At 42.3% G+C, this 23394-nt stretch overlaps 1 long non-coding RNA gene across 1 annotated transcript in view; it reads right to left on the bottom strand.

Annotated features, from left to right (window-relative positions):
* Window positions 1-23394, bottom strand: part of LOC112979667 (uncharacterized) — a 34187-nt gene that overhangs the window by 5278 nt on the left and 5515 nt on the right. Inside the window, exons 4-6 of the long non-coding RNA XR_003258242.2 lie at window positions 4601-4747; window positions 2147-2258; window positions 890-955 (exon numbers count right to left, since the gene is read on the bottom strand). This is a non-coding gene — a long non-coding RNA (uncharacterized LOC112979667). The remainder of the gene's footprint in view (window positions 1-889; window positions 956-2146; window positions 2259-4600; window positions 4748-23394) is intronic.

Genomic DNA, 23394 nt, shown 5'->3' with positions numbered 1-23394 from the left:
AGATCAAATATTAACCTACCTTTCATAAACTGTAAAGTATAAGCCACATTAGAAATATAAGAAATTGACTACTACTCTATGGTTGCATGTGGGTGTGCGTAGGCACATAAATAGATAGAGAGATGATACAGCAGTGGTCCACCCCATTGAAATGCCATTCAAGAGTACTCTTCACTGTTGTGGTATTGGAATACATTAAATTCTGTTGGCATTTAAAAATCTCTCTGTAAATACTCTTTGGATAAATTAGACATATTCAGATCATGGTCGAGCTGAGCTGAGCTCTAAAATGTGTGAGGTGAAGGCAAAGCTCTAATACCACTTTTATGCTTTCAGGAGGCAACAAAGGACTGATTCACAGATGAATAAAACAGACTAGTTGCTAAGGCCAGAGCAACCTGTGCACCAGTTGCCCAGGATGCTTGCTGCTGCGGGGCTGCGATGACTTACTAGCACTGTAAAGCAGTTGGAGATCTTTGCCTATTTGGAGATACCTGCTGGAGAGGGGGGGAATCCTAAGGATGACACAATTTTCTGCATGGGTCTGCCAGGGCTTTTTTGTTGCTAGCGGTGAAACAGAAGAATGGTCCTACCCTGAGACATCATTCCTCTGACACTGAACTCTTGTTCATGCTGAGGTTCCTGTGTGAAGATGCACCGAAACCTTCTTTGGAGCTTGCCTTTTGAAAAGTAGCTGTAGTAGGTTGATGACTCTTCAGCAAAGGCTGAGGTGTCCTTTAGCTAAGTTTATAACGCTAAGCACTGGAAGATACACTCTCCTCACTTCTTTATGCATCTCTGGTGTTGTGCTAGTCTTCATTTATTCACTGTGTATGTGCTTAGGATTCATCAACTTTCTAATGAAAAGAAAAACATACTTCAGACTTACTACTTTAGAGTACTTGGTTTCTCTAGGGCAGGTTTGTTAAGTTTCTCTCCATCCTCAGCTTGTCTCCTGCAGGAGTCAATACGAAAGATTTAGTCTGGTGGAGTAACCCAACTCTCCAACAAAAATGGGATTTGAGGCATTAAACAGACAGCTACCAGGAATCATCATATTTCCACATGCAACTTTTTAGTTTTCAGACAAATACACAAAGAAATTCAGGCTGGATTTTGATGAGAGGTCATAAATTTTGACAGAGTATGCTTTATGAATAATTTGCACTGCATAATAACCTTTATGAATAATCGGATTGTACTTAAATGCTAACTTTTTGATAGAAAAATTTCAAGGAGCCCCAGTTTTCAGGTTTAAGTCATCAGTGAGGATATTATTAGAGGACTTTATTACTGTTACAGGTTGATCCCTTTTCTACTTGTGTTAGAATGTTATTTCTCTGTGTCCAATATTATCTGAAATATTTCCAAATAACTCCAGCAAATGTGTCTCCCTGTAGTCATAGACAGATTGAAATTGCCTTTTTGGTATGCATATGTAAAAATTATAATTTACTTAAGCAAGGGAAAAACATAAACCTTTGGAAATAGCTCTTCCAATTCACTTCTCCTTCCTCCACTGCGTGAATAATGCAGTTCTTCACATGTTCACTGCTGTAAACACAGCTGCATCCCAATGTAACTGCATTCATTTCAGCCGAGCTACTTCAAAATGGTGCAAAGTGACAATGGGCCAGTACTTGCATCAAGAGACACACAGAAAATATTGAGAGCATTTCCATCCACAGATATACCATCCAGCAGTGGAGTTGAGATGTGGTATTTACAGAAAAGAGCAAAAGAACTCTTTGTCGGCGATAGGTATATCTTTGTATATATGTCTCGACTCAACTTGTCTCAAGGTGACATTTGTAACTCTAACCATGCTGATTTAATATGACAAAAGCATGTGAAAATCAACCAATCTCTTCTTTCTTTCTTTCTTTCCCCTGATGACTGCCTGGTTGAATATATTTTGGGCAATTGTCTGATGACTGCCTGGTTGAATATATTTTGGGCAATTGTCTGAAAGCAAGGGGAATGAAAGCTCTGCCTTTCTGTTTGAGGCACCAGAAGCCAACTATTTGCTATTTGCAGTCTTCCATCTGATGCGGGAAGTTTACAGGAAAAGAGCCAACTCACACAGCAACCCATATTTCTATCACAGCAAAAGCAAGACATCGCTCACTGCCTTCTCCTGCCTCACCTCTGCATCACGCCTTGGAGCCTGCGAGGACGGCAGGAGTGAGTCAGTGTTCCCAGCTCCGCAAACATCATCCCTTCAAGAATAACTTCTGCGTGTGAATTGCCTCCCAGAACTGTCAGAAAATAAAGCATTGGCCTTAAAATAAATTCTCTCTCAACCTATCCCTATGCACACATATGGTCTGCTGTCTCCTAAATCCCCCTGGGGTTTATGATACTGCAACAGGAGCTGTGACAAGGCAGAGCCAAGACCCCAGTGCTTTTAGGCCAAGCAGCAGGACAAACTGGAGGCAGAAATGGGAGCAGCAGCACCTGAAGTCCAATGTGCCCAGGCAGCTCGGAAGGGCTTTTGTTCCTGACTTTGTTGCCAGAAATGGCCTTGATGGAAATCTCTGACCCCAGAGGGAGTTCCTTGAGTATTTTGACAAACAATATTTGCCCTTCTGAACTGAGTAGCATTAATCCACAATTGCCCAGAGACATTTTCACAGGGTAGGATGGGAGCTCCCCTGTGTCCTGCAGAGGCCCAGTGGTGACAGGTAAGTGAAGCAGCTCTGTCTCCAGCGCTGGTTCACCCTGCTCAGCATCCCGCAGCAGGGGCACAAGGGCTCCGCAGCAAGAGCCTCAGCCCCACGGCTTGCCCCAAACCCTGCTCCCTGCTAGTGGCTGCACATTTTGGAGGAGAATTAAAGCAGCTCACTCGTGGGGTAATAATCCCATGTCCCCTGGGCCCATGTTCATGAGGGCCTCAGCAGCTCTGCAGCTGGCGCAGCTTCTGCAAAGTCACCCCAGAGCTGTGCGGCTCTTCTGCCTCAGCACAGCAACTCCGGACAGACAGCATGCACTGCTCAAAGCAGGTCAGAAAACTTTTGGCACCTGATTTTTATGCCTAAAATGACTTCTGCTTGGAAAACAAATGCGCTGATGAATCCATACCCTCTGTAGACAAACCTGTAACCTTCCCCAGAAGAGCACACTGTATTTACTCATCTCTGAGCCCTTATAATTTATTTGCTCTTATAACAGAGCTATATGCAGGCTATTCCCCTCTTTCTTTGAACCATCAGCGAGCGAGGAGGTGGAGCAGCGTAAAATTGCCTCAGGCAGGCCTAATCACAGTTGTACCCCTTGTGCAACGCTGCAGTGCCTTGTCTGGCCTTTCATGCTGCCTAGTGAGAGTCTGAAAATTGTACTCAGGCAAATCTCCTGTAAGGACAGTACCCCCTCCTAAGAAGCCCTGGAAAAGAAATGCTCTTCCTAGCATGTTATTTCAAAGATGCTATTATTCTCGATATTTCTTTCTCTTCATGAAATAGTCTCTTATTTTCCAAAGAGGAAATATGGGCCCTAAATTAGATCTTGCAGCAATGCTGGCTTCAGAAGTGCGAAAATTAATACACAAGCAATTGAATTTGAAAGGAAAAAATAAAAAATAAAACCAATGGAGCAGGAAGGAAGTCACTGACATTAAAATCAGAGCTATTCAAATTAGATCATAAACTGCCAGCCAAATTTAGGAAATTTTCCAATCTTTAATTCACTTCACTCTGCCATCAGAATCCTTCTTGCCCATTTACCCCCAGGATGAAACTGTCCATCATTAAATAATGGATGCATATACTCTTCTTTTTATTTCTCTCTCTAAATAAAACTCTTTATAGCAAATAACCAAGAGGAGCAAGAACTGAAGATGAAAAGAGACTACAGTGACGTTAAGTGACAAGCAAAGCCAGGGCCTGACAAATTAATTTCATTTTCTGAATTACACCAATCCTATTTGCAGGGTCATTCTATGCATCTTTGTTTTAGGCTGAAATGTCCCATATAGAGCATTGCATTTGGTGTGAAAACATTGGGTTTGGTTCACCTCCTTTTTGTAAACCCTGCTGCACCCCTGCAGTACTAGCCTGCAGGATCTGTTAGGGCATCACTGTGCTATGAACATCCAGAGCTACCCACCCACGGTGAAAAATGGGGCCACTGAGGAGCAGCCAGACACAGTGCACAGCCTTCAGGGAGCACAGCAGAATCTGTTGTATGAAGTCAAGGGGGAACTGCAGCTTCTTAGGGGGGCTGGTGGGCTATGAAATCCTGACTTTGGGGATATTAAGATTGTATTTCTTTATTTAGCTCTCCAAAACAGTTCCAGGGATCATGTGTGGCTCCAGGACAAAGTGCTCTCTGCTACCTGGGGCAGAACTTCTCAAGGGGCCAGTAAGCTGTATGAAAAAAATCCTAGTCCAAATATACACTATATATACATATATATGTATATTTATGTAGGTATTTCTACAGCTATAAGCATAGCTAACTAGATAGAACTGTTACAAGTCAGGCAGCTATAAACTGGGAAAAGCCACAATTAAAACTTCCCATGCAATTTTCATCCCCTTTTTCATGGATATGCATTATGACATAACCACATCTTTAGCCTTACATGTAACTGGCTCAGCACCTTTTTTTTTGCAGCCATTTCATTCACAGGAGGGTGGTGGTGGCAGATGGGACTTGCTGGCTCTTCGGCAATAGAGCACTACTCAGAGCAGTGCTCCAACCACTCATTTTCTCCCTAGGACGATCTCTATACATCTCAACAGCTCGGCTGTAATAAAAAGTAGTAATTGATAGATGATTAAAGGCTGCATCATAAAAAATGACTTGACCCTGCTACTGGATTATCAGATTACAGAAGACAAGTAGGCATTTTCCAATATGACTCTTTTCCTCCTCCAGATTACTCCTGACAGCTCCCATAATAAAAATGTCAAGATATCTCTGTCAACTGCCTTTGAATTAAGGAGGTGCATTATCATGTTTTGTAAATTGTTACCAAATTACATTCATCACAAGGGTATTTTCCTTCAGCGACTGTTTCCTTCACAGTAGTACATAACAAAAAGCCTAGTGATGGATGTACTCGTGCAGTGGCATTTATGTCACACTGTCAAATTCCATTAATCTTCCTCTGGCTAATCTGTGCTTCTAAAATACCTGCAGTATTACTTTCATATCTATACTTTGATAGATCCTACTTCTGTAATACGTAGGGACTACGGAAGCTGAGGACCTTGACAGTGACATTAGAATTACAGGCATGTTGCAGGGGGCTGAAGGCTCTACTGCCATTCTTTATATAAAGGGCTTAAAGATCTGCTGAAAGAAACAGTTTAAGAGCATCTTGAAAATGATTGAATATAATGAGTCCCACATTACCAGATGGACACCGAACAATATACTTTTTTTGTTTCTAAGTGGATGATGAATATCAAGTGTTGCCAATCCATAACATTTTCACAGCGCATCTTGTTATAGAGATAGATCAATGCATAACAAAGTATATATCTCTATATCATGCGAGCTAGATATATATTTATATACATCTCACAAAAGGAAATGGGTATATAGAGATAGACGTTAATTAAAGCCCTACTTTAATGTCTTAGGATCACATGAATATCCCATTTTTCTCATTAAAAATAATTCTGGTCCCTGAAATCAGGAAAAGAAAAACCCACTTTTTTCTCTCCACCAAGAGTAAAAAAAGGGAAACAGAATACAAATTAAAGACTCCAATTTTATTTTTTTCCTTCTTATATCTCATAATCTATAGATCAGTCTCACAGTTTTTTAAATCTTTGCACATACAGAATTGAATATGCAAAATTGGCTCTAAACAGCAGAGATTTTGTTGTCTATAATGTGTCATCTCTAGAGCTTTTAGCAATGAATCTAGGAAAAATGAACTCAAAGTAAGTGTTATAGCTCTGGTAATAACAAGGGAAACAGTAAGGGAAAAGTGTAGCATGTTTTGTTTTTGTTTTTGTTTTTTTTTAATCTATAGCAAAGTGGAAGGGGGAGCTGGGGCTCCCAAACACCAGCAAGAACAGAAAAAAAAATGTTTGAAGCACTCTGCCAGGAAACTTTTTAGGAAACTAAAACTTAACATCTCCTAGTTAATCTGACCTTTCTTCAGAAACAAAGATGACATCAATGGGAGATGGTAAAGTTCAGTCCCCTTCTGCCACCTTTCTTCTCTGCATGCACAGATGGCTTTAAAGGCTTACCTTAAGAAATTCAGCTTTGGAGTTGCCTTCTCATGTCAAACTTGGGCACAATGGGGTAGATGCATCATTTCACAAGTATCACTTTTTTTATTACTGCTTCTCTGGTTAGCAAGCCAGGAAACGACCAGTGTCGTACTGGATACTGGCTTACACAACAAGATGTAAGCAGGGTCCTGGGGGAGCTGGGCTGCTCCCATTAAATAGTTTTCTGGCTATACAGCAATGAGGCTCTGGACCTGAGACCCTAATGATACAGCAAACTTGTGAGTATCCCTGCATGGACCTGGAAAAATGCGCAAAAAGAGGTGCATGCATAGTGAAGTCATAAAAATTATTTCTTTTTTTATTCCAGTTTACCTTCTTATAAGGGCTGAGCCTAGAAAAATGCTGCAGCTGCTGCAATACACTAAGATGTGCCTGGCTGCGTAGAGACATTTATGAACCAAGCCGTGGGCCTAGATTTGCCTTACGATGCCTGAGAAAGAATTAAAATGGAGATTATAAAAGTCAGCATGTTAAGGAGGGAACAATTTTTCCAGGCAATAGGTAAGGACAGGAATTATATTATTGCCTTCCTCCATCTGGTGTTCATATACTTTACTCAGTAAGGAGATACTTGTCTACCTGGGTTTCACAGCTCTTAACACCCACATGGAGTCAGAAACCTAAAAGTAGTTATCATTTATAAAACACAGCCAAAGAATCAAGGAGTAGCTGTGGTGACTATTTTTTTTCTAGCAGCTCTGGGATTCAGTCGGACAGGTCAGCCAGGGCAGTGGGACCTCAGGATCAGCCCCCTCCACAGCGCACATCTTGCCCCAGTACACTCAGACAGTACATGTGCCTTCTCTTGCCCTAGGGAGGAGATCTCCAGTTGGTTGGCTCACAGAAAAATGAGAAATTCAAGTGTCACTCTTTGCTGACAGCGTCAAAAAGGGTCGTTTTACCATTATATCAATGCTAATGACTGCAAACAGCTGAAATAAAAACAGAAATCACCATTTCAACTTGGTATCTTGGGTTTCAGATAAAGTCTTTTTGTGAAACTCTGCCATTCACTCCCAGACTAAATGCTATTTTACATTTTCAATAGCCAGGTTTCATGAGCTTTTTTTTTTTTTTTTAAATCATTCTTCCCTTATTTTTTCCGTTTTTTCTGTATTTTAAAGCGTTGAGGCAGCCACACATTCTGGAGTACCTGCATCCATTCTGCCAGCACCCCAGCGGCCCTGAGCATGCATATGTGTGCACGCTCAGCGGAAAATTCCACCAAACGGGAGCTCTTGCAGGACTCTTCCCAGGTTATATCAGCTTCCGCAGGGCAAGGAAGTGGAGTTTTTTGCTTTTAATGTAGCAGGTCTGTAGCTCGTGGACCACGTTTGTCGGTCATCAGGTCCTCACCTCCTTCCCTATTTGCTGCGTGCGAAGCAGGCAGGGCTCCTACTTGATATACATATACATGTTTATGAATAAAGAGCCCCAGTCAATGACTTGACACCTACCAGGGTTTGATTTAACTTCACCTCTCAGCTACAACTGTGCCGGGAAAGAGATTAACCCCCTGCAGCCACTTCTCCCTGCTCCCTACAACCACTCCCTGGCTCACTGGGGCGCACTGCAGCCACGCTGGTGGTGGGGCAGGCGCCGTGTTTCTCCATTTTGGTTTTAAAGATTCAAAAACGCTCCACAGCTGGGGTGAAAAGGGCAGGAAATGATCCTACGTTAGAGGATCACTGAGACATTCTGGCAAAGTGCTGGGCGACACCAGTGTTAGGCTGGTCTGCAGAAGCACGACGTGCTCTTTGGGTGCAAGCACAGCACAATGCGAGTCGGAGTGAGCGGCAGGGATCGCGTTGCAGGACTCCTGTCCTATATAAGCGACCGCTTTAAAACTGAGTCCGGGCTGAAGAGGAAGAGGAAGGGAAGAGAAGTCCATAAAATACATTACAGGGTAAGCATAATAGTGCCCATTAAAAGCTTCTTCATTCTCCTTCTCACAGCACGTGTGCAGACGGCCAAAAGTACGTGCCTCTAGAACCAATTAATGGGAAAAGGAGCTACCAACAAAATGAAAATAAGCTGTTTAAAGATCATACTGTAGAACAGAGACAAGCTGGTTGCTGCTCTGTGTTGTGCCAGTACACAAGCTGCTCTCCAGCTTAGTCACTTGACCGACAGCTGGAGCTAAACATAAGCCCAGAAAGAAATATCTGCACCCAACCAGTGTTGCACAAAAGTGCCCTGGTCAATGCAGATGGGAGGGCAGCAGGGCATGGGCACAGGGCTACTCCACTATGGGGAACAGGGCAGCTTAGAGAAGAGGACCCGCTCAGTACTGTGCGGTGCCTTTGCCAAACGTTGCCAGGAAACATGAGGAGACCTAGGCCAGCCACCAGTGAAAATGTCCCCTGCAGAACAGCTTTTTCCTCCTGTTCCCACCACTGCTGTGAAGCCCTGAAGCTGCCCGGCATTCCCAAGCCTCTTTGCATTTACTTGCACAATTTACATGTTTAATACAAGAAAAATGCCCTGGGAGGAATGCCAGCCCTGACCATGAGGGGCAGGAATGCACTGGCTAAGTCTCACCTGGTGCACAAATTAACACGCGGCCTGCCTGCTGCCCCAAGGCCCAAGCAGGCTCACACCAGGCCCACCCCTAAACAGGGTGGCCTGATCCAGACTGACTGTCAGGAACAGCCCCTCAGACACGTGATGGCAGCCTCTGCAAGATGCTGCCCAGCACAGGCTAAAACTGTGAGACGTGACAGTGTGCCACCGCGCCTGCTGGGCCCAGGACCTGTTTGCTTGGGCAGATACAGCCATGTGCTTCCTTGCCTTCCAGCGGTGGTCTTATCACCCTCACATCCAGGGCATGCGGTCTTGGCAGCTGAGGTTACACTATCTTGGCTTGTGCTCACCTTCAGAAGCACTTGCAAGTACTACATCAAATGTTACTCTCTTCAAAGAGTCTCTTCTGGCTTAGGACACTTTGTAACCTTGCATTTCCAGGCCTCCGTCTGAGCTTGCAGGACCATTACATTTTGGGTTGTTTATGCTCATAGAATTACTTTGCAGATGGTAAATGGGACAAAGTTTTATAAAAGAGTGCATTTTAAAACAATTTTAAGCTTCCGGCAGTTAGACAAAATTCTGTCCCAGTGCTTTAGGTCCCAAGTGTATGTGTGTTTTCACAGCAAGTATGTGAGTTTTAAAACTCAGCTGAAGCATTTCAGTAACAGAATTTCAATACTGTTGTTTCTGGACAAAACAATGCAGAAATGAACAGTGTTATTTGGAGCTTACTTCTACCATTTTCCTCTAACCCATGGAAAAGATGAAATTCATAAAATTCATACACCAGAGAAATAAAATCTTGTTCTCTGTTTCACATACATGTTGAATATCTTGTTCCACCTTTAAATAATGGCATGCCCTCCTCCCAGCCCCCTGTGAGATGGCACCAGTGAAACCTCCTTACTGCAGAGGAGCACTGTAGGGAATTACAAGGCTATGACACAAATGACCAAAGGATCTAGAAGAATAAGAAATCCAGGATTAAACTGGTCTGGCAAAGAAACCCATACCAAAAGGCCAAACCCACCAAATTTGTCGCAAATAGGAATGAGGAAATGATGAAATTGTCATTGTTATTTCTGAAAGTCATCATTATCTCTGGATTTTATACTTGTTTTCACTCCAATACCATAATTTGCAGCCAGCAGTTACTTTTCTGCTTGCATGGAGGGTGGTATGATCTTGTGATGCTGAAGTATTCCCCAATTCATGTCAATCCCATGTATTATGTTAACAGCCTGTAAGTCCGCACAGTTCCAGTGAAATTTTAGTGTAATAATGGGCAAAAGTCACTTAACTTGCCTGACAGTGTGGCCTTCTCACTGAGCTCTTATATAACCATGAGTTAATGCAATGATCTCTGACGAATCTCTGGTATGGTCTCACTTTATATTCCTGGCTCGAAATAATTACTGCATGACCCATATCATCATCATCCCCATAGCTGCAGTGTTTCTAAGTACGTTTGACACTCAGCTGCAGAGCATTCCTTTTGCCCCGTCCTTTTACAATAATGCTAAAATGGAATTTGGATTAATCAAACCCTGCTGCTCACCACCTGCAACACTCGCTATTTCCAGCTTTCATGGCTAAAATGGCAATGGGAAAGGCTCATCAGGGCATGGTAAGAATACAATCGCTTCAAACCAAGGGTACGAATACTGGCCACATAAACACGGAAACATGCCCACAGGAACAGGGAGATTGTTCCATCTAGAATGAACTCAAGGCTAACTACCATCCTCCTGTAATTACTTGTTAAATTATATAACTGGGAATGGATGTGGGACAGGTCAAGGCTAAACACTCAGAAATGTAGCTATCACTCTGCTGGGTCCAGCTTATAGAAGAACATATGGAAAACACGTTTTACCCATGCCACCTGCTACTCAGAGGATCTACCAGACAGATCTGAGGGTGTAAGTTTAGAAATGAAACCAGTCCAACAACTCTGACTTTTCTTGCTCTTTAATGCTTAGGAGAGGTTGGTTGCATTTGTAATGGAGCCTGTTTCTCTAACTCACGGAAAGGGAAGATACAGAGGCATAAGAAGTATTAAAGAGCTTTGTCAAGCCGTAAGTTTCCAATTGCTGGGGCAAACCCTGAGTTTCATTTAACAGATGGGCTAATAACTGCAGTAATAGATAAAGAACTTTTCCCATTCTACATGAGCTTCTGGATGAACAAAAATGTTTCCGACACAGATAAGATGAAACCTCAAACTCTTAAAAGTTTTCAATGAACTGAATGAACTAATGAGTGAGTCCAGTGAAAGACTACTAAAATGATTAAGTGATCGGAGCACCTGTCATATGAGGAGAGGTGGAGAGAGCTGGGACTGTTTAGGCTGCAGAAGAGAAGGCTCAGGGGGGATCTTCTCAATGTGTATGAATACCGGAAGGGAGGCAGTAAAGACAGTGGAGCCAGACTCCTCTCAGGGGTGCACAGCGACAGGACAAGAGGCCCTGGGCACAACCTGAAACACAGGAAGGTCCATTTGAATGTGGGAAAACACATTTTTACTGTGAGGCTGACTGAGCACTGGACTGGGTAGCCCAGAGAGATTAAGTCTCCATCCTGGGAGATACTCCAAAGCCATCTGGACACGGTCCTGGGCAACCTGCTTTAGGTGACCCTGCCTGAGCAGCAGCTTGGATGACATGACCTCTGAAGGTCCCTTCCAACCCCAACTATTCTGTGATTCTGTGAAAACCCAAATAAAATAACAATGTAAGGTCAACCGAAAAAAAAATCATTTTGAAAGTTTCAAGTGCTAGCCACTTCTTAAAGTAAACTACATTTCAAGGTTTTTTTCTTTTTCATTTGGAAAACCTGCAACTTTTACATTCTAGCACTGTTGAACTGAAACATTAAACAGCTTTAAAACTCATTTTCTTTTCAAAACTTCAGTGGAAAAGTTACTTCAATTGATGCCTCCTCATAGAAAGTTTTGGATACAGAAGATCAACTCTTTCAAACAAAATTTCATAAAACATTTCTCAGCTCTACTTATCATCTCAAAATGGAATTCATCACAAATGCCTAGTTTTAAGAGGAAGCCATATTATACTCTGAGTTTGTATAACTTCCAAAACTCTTAAATTTGTTGAGATTCACCTGAAAATTTGTTTTCAGGTAAGCCAGGGGAATTCTAAGCTTCAGTGAATCATACATGTGGTGCCTGCATCTGCACCCTGCAAGAAAACTTGTCTTTCTCTTGTTTCTGAGTGACAGGTCTTTCAGCGTGAGAGGTATCCTAACAAGCTCCACAGCTGATTGTGCAGCTGCAGACTGAACTATGTTTCACTCTGGTTAATCTGACAGGAGGTCTCCCAGAACAACCCTCGCAGTTATCAGTTCCACACGCTCCATCTCTGCTCTTTTCAGCTGGTTACTGAAGGAGGACAGGCTCCCCTGCTTATTTTTTTCAGATCAGCTACTCAGTCTTATGCAAATATTTCCTCATTCCTCAGAATGTTTAATGTTGGAGACACTTATTTTTGCCTCTAAGGAAAGAAATTCCTCACTCTTCCCTCTCCCTCTCTCTCACTTTTTCTTTTTTTCCAGCTTGCAATGTAAGTAAGTTTTTCATCATTGCATCCCCATACCAAAGAGCTCAGGATCTGTTGCACTGCAGCTCCACAGACCTCAGTAGCTGTAAGGTAATTTATACCAACTAAAATTCTAGCTCTGGTGGATGATAAAACTCCTCCTTAAATTTCACAACAAACATATCCTTAAGGACAAAAAAAAAAGAAATTATATTTGGCATTCAATAAATATCCTCCCTCTGATAGTCTACTAACAGGAAACAGCAGGAGATGAGGAGAGTTTATCTCAGTCACAGGAAAACTAAGAAAAAGTCTGAACTGACGTTTCCCTCCAGCATATGCACACATATGTGCGCACGCACACGTATGCTTACGCATACACGCAGGTACCCACTTCTCATGATGGAAGGACGTGACATGAGACGTGCACAGCAACGCTCTATAGACTCGCAGTTTCAGGGCAAAGGTATTTCTGCATGCGTATGCCTCTCAGCATTTTCAAAGATTTCATTAGTTTCAGCCAAGTACAAAAAGAATATTGTACATTTGATATTTGGGATACCCTGTGTCACCTATTACAGTAAATGCATTTCAAGCTGCAATTAAAGACACAACCGCCTCTTCCAGGGTTTAGTGTTCTTGTCTATACAGCATTAAAAAATTCATCAAAGTCTACATACTTGTAATCTTTTATAAATAATTCTTTCCCTGCAGGTTATTTAACTCAGAACTACTCTCTGCAATTAGTGGTCAAAGGGGATAAAGTAGGAGGTGATCTGTTGAAAGAGAACAGCACTTGAAGTATGTATGACCTCTGAGTAATTCATGCCTGTAAGTCTTTTGATTTGATATCCATTATATCACTTGTAAACCAGGCAGATTTACAAAAGACAACCTCTGTTACATCCCTTCTGACTGTGAAATGAGACAAGGGTAGTGACAATGATATATAAACACTTTTGCATGTATAAATCAGTGCTGCTCCACACAAACCTATGGAACTAAAGCAATTTACAGCAAATAAAGTTTTGTTTAAAAACTTTGTTAAAAAGATTATGGTAGCAGTAATGTATGGTCAGATGTTAAAATGTAATGAGTAAACAACTTCTCTCTGCAGCTGCAAGACTAATGTACACATGGAGCTATTGCCATTATGGGCTTCACTCTCTAACTGCCATTTCTTTCACAGTGTGCTTTGACTCCTCAGGAAACATCTCATTTGGATATGAGAGAACAATTCCTTTCTGGATGCCAGGATATGAGAAAGCCATTATCAATTAAGATTCAAAAAGGTTCCTTTGTAACAGTTTGTGGAGGCTCCACAGCCAACAGAACAGTTTTGCTGAGATTTGTGGAGCAAGGTCCTGCCTTCTCTGAGATTTCACATGGGACATTTTTTAATTTGTTTTTATATATCCTAGCTATTTCAGACATTTTTTTTTCAGGAATAATAATAAAGCATATTTTCAAGTAAGACCTGGCATGGTTTGGACAGTTTTAACTGACAAGTTCTATTAGCTGGAGCTACTTTAGTGATGATCCCTCTCTCCTTGAAATTAGTGATTTAAAAGGTTTTGACACATCATTTGTGGTTTGCTTAGTAAGAGGTAACCCTTGGCAATGAACTTCAGCTGCTTTAGATCTCAGTCCCCACCAGGACCTAAGCATACACAAGTGCAAAGAAGGGGATGTTCCAAATTCAGCAACGAGAAGCAGCAACTGCAACGCCACTGGGGAACCTGGAATTTCAGGTGCAGTCACCAGCCATTTCAACCCTATACGTCAACTGGTCAAATCAAGATGATACATGATTCAAAATTCAAACTACACAGCCGAATCCCCCACTATTTCTCTACCTCGACAGGACACCAAGAAAGGATAATTTATATGTACATATGGTGCAGAGGGTCTCCAGCAACAATCTGGGGCTGAATTACACAGCCCTGCCAATTGCAGAGTAAAGAAAGAGGGGACTGGCTATCCCATGCCTTAAAATTGCTAAGGCTATTAATATACTTGCTTACTTCTATTAATTCTTACCTAATAGCCTAATATTAATAGGTTAAGCATGGCAACCTACCCAGTGTGTATCAGAAGTATTTAAAAGGCTGCACCTTGTTAGACTGACCTAAGTGGTTGCCCAGTGCTGCACTCCCTTTCGTAATACATTTTCAAAGCAGTAATTGTGGCTCCCACTAGCCATGGGCTTTTAAGGAGGCCTTTTAAAATTAATGCTTACAGCAGCAATCACACAGGTTCTTCAAAGCAAATGTAGAGCAGGTAAAGGTAGGTGAGAGCAGGGAAGCCTCATTAAAATGGGCTTGGCTGACATACGAGGATGAACTGCTGCCACATATATGTTGGGAATCAGCCAGAGACACTAGGCACCGGCAAATGGCTCCATGACTGCTGCCAGCACAAACACGGGTCTGGTCGTGCTGCCAGCAGCCTCCGCTCCCTGGGCTCCCTCCAGCCAGGCATTAGCTGCCATCTGCCGCAGAGCTAGGCCCAGATGTTGCCACATACTTGCTATGGCTGGAAAGAAGGAGGCTGTCTATTGAGGGTTTCCCCCAAAATCAGGGATATGAATTCAGTGAGGTAGAGCAGAGACGCAAGGCGGCTTTGTTCACGGGCAACCCTGAATCTGTTTTTCAGAGCTTAAAGAATAAGCCCACCATTCTCCTATAATGGACTGCCTGCATAAATCCACTCCTTTGACAGTGTGGTAACACTAATATTTGGTTTGTATCTTGCTTCATCGTTTTACTGCAGATGTTCACAGGTTGCAGCAAAAATGGACTTTCTCACAGAGACTCATCGTTCTGTTTAGCTTTGTAGTCCTTATTAGTAATGCAGACAAAAGCATGACATTTAGACTCCAGTGCAACATGAAAATGAAAAAGATACCCATCCTTGACACTATGTCTGTATCACATGATATGCAGGCAATGCCTTAACTGCATTTTTCATGGTGAGCTTTCCTGTACACAGGTGAATATATTTTACTACATACTCATTCCAAAATCATGAAAATAAGACAGCATGTGAAGAAGCAGGAATTTACTTCAATGTCATTGCCAGCGAAAGGACAACAGGTTTCTTGATTAACAGCCATCCTGACTGGCAATAGACTGCCTTCAAGTGCAGGCACAGCACAGTTTCTCCCCAGTGTGAGATTGGTATGGAAAGCCCAGGTCTCCTGTAGGACATCCACCATTCTGATCTGCATGCCACCTTGGCTGGCTTTGCTCTTTCTTACTCCAGACAAGAGGTTGCAGGGTCCAGAAGTCACATTTCCCACTTTCCTTCTAGCAGTCAGAGCAACAGATAACAGCCATCTTCTTCTGTAACTCTCCCTTGGTCACTTCTTGGCCAATCTTAGATGCTGAATGCAGGCCCAGTTTCTCATATTGCTTTTTATGGGGCACAATTACATCCATCTCAAGGACCTTTATGTTGCTACAGGCTCTAGAATGTGCTGCTGGGAAAGGAGTCTGCCAAGAGTGCAGGGAGCAAGAAAGATAACTGAAGGAAGGGCAAAAAGCCAGGCACACCAAAGAATGGTCCAATTAGAATGAAAAACTGAGGCAGTCGAGAAAAAACTGTCTGTGGTGGCCATAACAGGGTTTCTTTTTGTCTGTGAAGTATTCTTGTATGAACACTTTGCATCAGTGTAAAAAGAAATGGGAAGGAGTGAAACAGAGGAAGAGAAAAATAAACTAATAAAGAGAAAGTGTGAAGAAAATGAAATCAGCTTTTTATTACTGCTGTGATTTTCCCCTCTGTAAGTGATGCTCTGCTACACTGCATGGATCAGCAATGACAAACATACAGACTATATACATTGTTGGCATTAGAAAAACATCCATACAATTGTAAAGTGTGTGTAGCAGCCAGATTCCTGAGGGAGAGGAAGACTGAGAAGAGTGAGAGAGTGAGCGAGCAAAAAATAATTGATATGATTGATTCACTCAGCCTTTCCTGAAGATAATGTTAGATACACTACGCACACTTCCCCCTGAAAATGAGTCACTAGCCAGGTGTCTATTCTGCAGTGACTCTAAAAGGGGGGCAATTGAATGTAGAGAGAATGAGGTGCATTTTTTAGTAGTATCTTGCCTTTTCCTGTACATATACTGAAATTTTTTTTAGCTCTGCTAAGAACACTGAGCCTGTGAACACGTTCCATATTGTCAGAAATGGGTATCATAGTTCACTATTTTTTGGAAGGATGCATATGCCTGTTAGTTATAAACTAATCTCCATTCCCTTTGGGGAATTAAGTGCTAGTACTGGGCCACTGTGTCGTGTGAAATAGTGCTATGACTAGAAAAGCTCTTCTGAGCTTTAAAAGGAGAACATGTGTCAGTGCTGAGCAGTTTTGGGGGGTTTGCTTGGTTTTTTTTTCACTCTTAATTTCTTAACTTCTTAATTTCTTCCCAGCTACAACAGGGCCTAGTTCTAATCCAGCCAAATATCTCCACAAACCTTAGCACAGTTTCATCCAATGATAACATTGCTACTTTCCCAATACAGCAGCAGTTCATTAACATGAGTAGTTTTTCCAGATTGGCAACCAACACCAACAGCACATTGTTCTTCGGATGTGTTATTTTCTCATGCATCAAACAGCAGAAAAAGGAACAGTAGATATTGAAGCAACAACCCCTTTCCCTCTCCTAATTTATGTTTGATGTTACACAACCTGTAGTGTCTGTGGGCAGGGTGACACGTCAGAGAGACAAGATGTGCAGAGTCAAGCAAGTGTGCAGTCAGCTGCAACAAGAAAAAAAATTATGTCAGTGGTAGCAATGTGCTGAAGCTCAACAGAAGGCAGGCAGTGAATGGACAACTGCAAGTAGGAATTTTCACGGGAGGTTGTTTGGTTTTGTTTTTTTTCTGTAGCACAAAAGCCACAAGGAGAAGAAGCTAAGCCATAGAGATCCAAGATAGGGCAGTGATAAGAGAGAGGATGCAGAAGATGTGCTAGGCACATTAACCCCGACGTGGCAGCTGAAAGAAGCTTGATAGCAAAAAGAAGAGATAGCGGAGGAGAGGAGGCTAAGCAGAGACAGGGATAATATAGAGACAACTGTGAAAGGGAGCAGAAGGCAGAGCAGATGGAAGAAGAGCAGGGATTCACACCAGAAAAGGAAGAATTGACAGGCCGATTGCTGGAGAACCCAAAGTGCAGGATGCAATGCTGCCTGTCAGGGGAAGGGACGTGAAACATGTAGGGAAGAGTGGAGCTAATGCCTGTTAATCTTTCATCCTGGTATAGAAGATGCTCCACTGGAACAATCAAAAGTGAAGTGGCATGATGAAGGGATCAGGGGCTTGGGGAAGGCTGTGGGGTTTTTTTCAGAAGACGGACAAAAACTTTAGAAGATGAGGAAGATAGAAATCACTTTCAGACTGGTGCCATGTAAAGATTTTAGGGAGTTCATTAGGGCTGCACCTACTACAAGAGGGACTGTCTGGTGAAAGTCAGTCTCAAAATGAGGCTGATTCAACTGAAATGAAAAACATTAAATGGGAGATAGCGTTGAGCAGCCATTCCATATCAGGTTCTTATATACTAGATTGGGGCAAAGCAGTAAACACAGTTGGAGCAATGAAATGTCTACTAGAAGGGACATGTCTTGGCATCAGTCCCTGCTCCCTGGTCTGTTTATGTATGAGACAGCCATAGGATATAATCCAGAAATAACTCAAGGTCACCCCCAGGTCTTCACCCACCCAGCTGAGGCCTCTGCCTTTGACCCTGTTAGCCCTGTGCCAACAGGCAGGATGGAGCATCTCACAGCCAGTTAGATCAGGTGTTTCCCAGGACCAGAAAATGTGTGGGCAAACCTCTCTGGCCAAAGCAAGGTGGGAACCCATCTTCCTCACCTCCTGGGCAAGGGCTCTAACTAGTTGGGGGGACATTAATGTAAAAAGCAGATGTCCCCACCATATGACACATCTTCTCATTTTTTTTCTGATTAGTTAATATGGCTATCCCAGCCCACCTGTGTGCCATGTCTTATGAAGCCTACCCCAAGCCACCTGCATCTTCCCCATTCAACTGATGGAGAATTGCAACACCTAACTCAGCTCTGTGAATCCTACCCCCTCAGGGGGACATCTGATTGCTGGTTATGGCAACGCTGACTGTTTTAATACCTCCTGTGGTCAGGTTCTGTATAGTTATTCCAAGTTAAAGACAGAGTGGAAAACAATTTCCCACATGAAAAAGCAACTTAGGCCTTGTCCTGTAGCAAGCACTGCATTATGTCGTCCTTTCATGGGACAGTCTTGGAACGGCACAGGGGCAGCCTTAACCACTGCAATTTAAATACGACTTCTCTGCCAAGCGGCTTTTGTTAGTGACACTAGTGACAAGCCTGCATATTCCTATGTCTTTAAAAACATGGCACAACTTTTTCAACTGAATTGCTTTTTCCTGCTCAGGATAGTTAAATTATTATGCTTGCATTATTCAGCAAATATGACTACCCTGACAAGTAATACATTTTGTAAATAGCTTTGCGGGACTTTATATATAAGCTCTATACTGCTTATGCGTTCTTGCGAAAATAAATCTGATGAGTCCTAGGAATATGTATTGAGTAAGTTATTCAATTAGGGCTATCAATAGTGTGTAATCACAGATTACATTTATTAAATAGAGATTCTTTCCCCTTGTTCCTTGACCTGCATTAGTCATTATGCAATTCTCTGGACACTACTCAGTTGAGCTTATCAGCACAATATTTCATTTCTGACATTTTTATGCAACTTTTCATTTTAATTTCTGATGGATTCTGAACTGAGGCCTCCACACAGAGAACACCTCTCTTCCTCTCATGAGCTGCGAGTGAACCCAAGCGTAATGTAGATGATGCAGTCTGTTGTCTAACACAGCCGTCCTCTAACCTCATTGCACTGATGATGCTGGTTATCAAATTGCTAATTCTGAAGAGGACTGAGGATCATTATTTAACTGAGTAATGTATCTTGGTCACAGATGAATAGAAAAAGATATTTCAAAATGCTTTAATAAATGTGTCATACAGCTCTTGAAACGACTGCTGCAGAATGATGCATTGTTATTTCCGCTGGGAGATAATTCAGCCACTGGTTTTCAGGGGTTTGAGCTTTCTTCTGATTTGCTCTGGCTTTGGCATAAAAATGAAGAGGAGGAGCATGGAACAGGCATGCTATGATTACCATGTAGTGTGTTCACCTGCATGTGTCTACACGTGTTCAGGAGGCTATCCTAGATGAATGTGTGAATAGCTCCAAAAATGCAGGAAAACTAAAAGACCCGAGACTACCAAGTTATAAAGAATGCTAACTTTGTGTGTGAGCAGATGCACTACCTAATCTCATTGTGATGTCCTGATCGTGCCGTCTCACTTTCTAAAACCAATGATTAATAAATCAGTCAGTATCTTTTATTAAAAGACATTGCTACTGATAAGATTGGGGAAAAGCAGAAAAGCTTAAGGAATGCAAGCCTTTCTTCAGATCTGAAGCAGAGTTTGCTGGTTTTCATGCTAAATAAGAGAATGACTGTTCTGAGTTTAACTTGAGTATGTTTGTTAGACCAGTGAAATGAGAAGGTGGCATTAAAGTGAAGATGTCAATAAGTTTATTAAACTCTACAGAAGATAGAGTGAGAGAGAGACAGAGTAAAAAAATAAGAAGAAATTACAAACGAAGGAATGAAGGAATGAACTACTCCTTGTGAAACATGGAGTTGCGCACTGACATTCACAGCATGGGGAACTGCAATGTGACATAAAGCCAATATCACTACTAAGTCTATGAGTTTTAGTATCTATGGGAGTTACAAATTTCAGCTTAGGCTCATCTTTGAAGAAGTTTTATAGGAGTCCTATGAAGAAGGCATTAAGACATGGAGTAGCTATTTTGTAAACAGTGTTCTCTGACAGGTAGCAGGGTGTTTCTGACCTTTATCGCTTCTCTGGGTTCATTCTGGCATGGAGTGGTTGCTCAGTCTCACCCATTTGCATGAAGGCATGTGGTACACAGGTGAAATACCAAGTGCAAAAATACTAGCCAGCTAGTTAACCGTACAAAGTCAACAATCACATACCAGCCCAACCAAGTGAGCTGAGGTGAGACAATTTACATGTGTGATCTGGAAAAAAATGATGCTAGAATTGGGCAAGCTGTTCATTCCTTCATTAGCATTTGAAATGAAAGGTCAGGGTTTGCACCTTGTGTGAGAAGCTAGTCCCCTCGGACCACTGGGAAAACTGACAGTGTGGAGCAGAGTGTGGTGGCAAGGTTTTTTTCTTGGTATGGACTATAACTTCCCAGAAAGTCTGGGCCACCTACCTAAAACAAGAACCTCAGTTCTCTCTCTTATGTGAGTCTTGAATAAGTGACTGATACTATTTAATACATCTCAGCAGCACAGGGATCACAAAATAAAACGTCAAGCATCCTATCATAGTCTAATCTGTACCCAACATATAAAATCTGGGGTAGATTTTTTTTTTTTTTTTTAGGCTATGTCTTGACATGAACTCAGGAAAGCCCAGGACATAATGACGGACCTTCCTGAAGGAGCACACACACTCTCCCCAGATAGATTATAGCATAGGATTGTCTCAGTTTTGAACAAGTCTATTCCCAGTGTAATTCCACTGGATACAAAATTCAAAATTTCACTTCAGAACAATAGTTAACTTTATAAAGTCATAAAAAGTTCTTAGCAGCAGTATAAAATGGTCAATATTTCAATAACGCGTGCATGCTTCAGGATTTAAAAAGGCTTTTGAACAGGAAGTAGAGCATTCACAGACGCACTGGAAAACGAAATGCAAATTTCATCTAAAGGCCAAGACCAGATAACATTAAATAAAACCTTTCCTATGCCATAAATGCATTGAATATATTTCCATCTATTTTCATACTGACAAAGGGACTTGCATTTCACTCACATTTTTTAATTAGCTTTTTAAACAGTAGCTGTGTAGGGAATATTATGGCTCTATTTTCTACTAGCCCCTTTCTGTACAGTTTTGTATTACAGTTCTGAGATCTCAAAGGAATAGAATATTTCAGCACTTCATATTAGCTTCAGGAGTATCAGTAAATTTATCTTCATTGTTTTCCTTCATCTTTTTACACTAAAACTTTAGTTTGTACTTCATAATTACAAAATATTTTTAATTTCCTAAACTAAGGATATAAACATTGCTGAGCCATTTCTCACCAAGCTCTGCTTCTGAGCCACTTCTCGCTAAACCTCCACTGTATACTGTCTTGCCACTTGTAAAATACAACCCCAAATCCCACCTGAGCTTTAGCATTAGATCCGTTCCTACCGCATAGCTGCAGTGCCCTCTCCCACCTGGTGGCCCCCAAAGCCTCTCAGCGCAGGAGCTCCACTTGAAGCTCATATCACAGGCACCGACCAACTTGCTTCTGCCCAGGTGTGGGAACACCTTGGCAGTGTCATGCCTGAACCTAGTCATGCCTGTGCCTAGTCTTCTAGGGGAAGAAACTGAATGTTTTTCTGCCTAAATACCCTGTTGAGTCTGACAGGTTAACATGCTCAGAGCGTGTTCAGTGCACACTGCTAGGTGAGACCTTTGTACAACACAGTGGCAGCTGCCACTTTCTGTTAAAAAATGGAGGGGAAGGAAGATGCAGAAGCATTCCCTTTTGGAAGAGCCTATAATCTCCCACTCAGCCTGAGAGAGAGACAGTCTCAGTTCCTTCTCCTGCCTGAGGGGATTCAAACCCACCTTTCAGGAGAATAAGGTGGTCAGGCAGAACACAAGAGGGAACATTGATCTATAGCAGAATGAAGGGAATGGAGTCCCTACCTCTAGCAGTCTTTTAACAAGAAGTAGCTACTAGAAAAAACAGGGAGGTAGTCTTAGACCAGAAGTCCTTTGTCTGTTGGTTGAGTAAATCTTCAGGGGGTTGAGTTGGTTTTCTTTATTTTTCTTTTTTTCAGTAGGAGGGCACAGACTAGGCACAAAGGGCTGAACATGTGCCAAGGGTCATCTGGGCAAGACAGAGCCCAGATGATGAGAAATATGGGCTTGAATCCCATGAAATTCAGCTAGGTCTTCTCCTGCACGAGTACTGTAAGTGCTGAAGGACCAAGCTATAGCAGAGGGTTCAGAGATCCTGAATGGCTGGAGAGCTCCTCATTAAAGCCAGAACAGATGTTTAGGGGAGAGGGATAGGACAATTATGCACATTTCTGCCCCTCAGGCTGGCTGTTTAGGATCCCATTCTGAAGTCTCTGATGGATACGGCCTAGCGGCCTTAAGTACCTCTCTCAGATTTCTGTACTCCACTAGGGCCTGGGAATGGCAGTTACTTTGCCCAAAGGGGTGAGTCTTAAGCCATCCTCCTCTCACCTATGGGTGAGCCAGATAGCACATCCAATAGCTCAGGCAGGCTGCCCTTTTTTTGCACCTAACCTCTCCTACATATAATAGAAGCACTGAGGGGACTAACTTGGGTCTGTGAGTCTGTTTATGCCCATAGAGAGTAGACATCTAACACTGAAACACTGAGTATTGCAATGCTTATGCCATTTTATGCATCTAGCTGTTATCAGGGAGAATATCAACATAAGCAAGTAAAAATACAGAAATAAAGCGCTGCATGAATATGCGTGGTCAAGATCAAAGCAACATCCACATGGCAACTAGTGACTGCATCAAAGCTTTCCCAAAGTGAGAACTGGCAGGCAGGCACAGGAAAAAAAGACTGCAAGATACCCCTGAGTAATGGCTCATTGCAGATTTACTCTAAATATCTTGGATTAAGCAGAATTTATAGAAGTTAACTGAAACTTTCCAGGAGAAAAGTTGGATTTCACCTGCAAAGACCTTAACGGATTTTGCCAGGGGACATTCTGGTACTGTATTAATTCTCTCCTTTTCCTGTTAAGGTCAGGATAAAGGACTAGACTGAGATATTGGCAGCAGTCTTTCATGGGCATTGTTTGAAATCCCATAAACTGGGATGTTTCTAAAGCTGATATTTGCAGGAACAAGACTCAGTGGCCTGGCGGAGTT

Source organism: Dromaius novaehollandiae, chromosome 2 (assembly GCF_036370855.1).
Source record: "Dromaius novaehollandiae isolate bDroNov1 chromosome 2, bDroNov1.hap1, whole genome shotgun sequence".
NCBI classification, from domain to species: Eukaryota; Metazoa; Chordata; class Aves; order Casuariiformes; family Dromaiidae; genus Dromaius; species Dromaius novaehollandiae.
The sequence above is the reverse complement of the archived record's forward strand: the minus strand, read 5'-3'. Positions and strand labels throughout refer to the sequence as shown.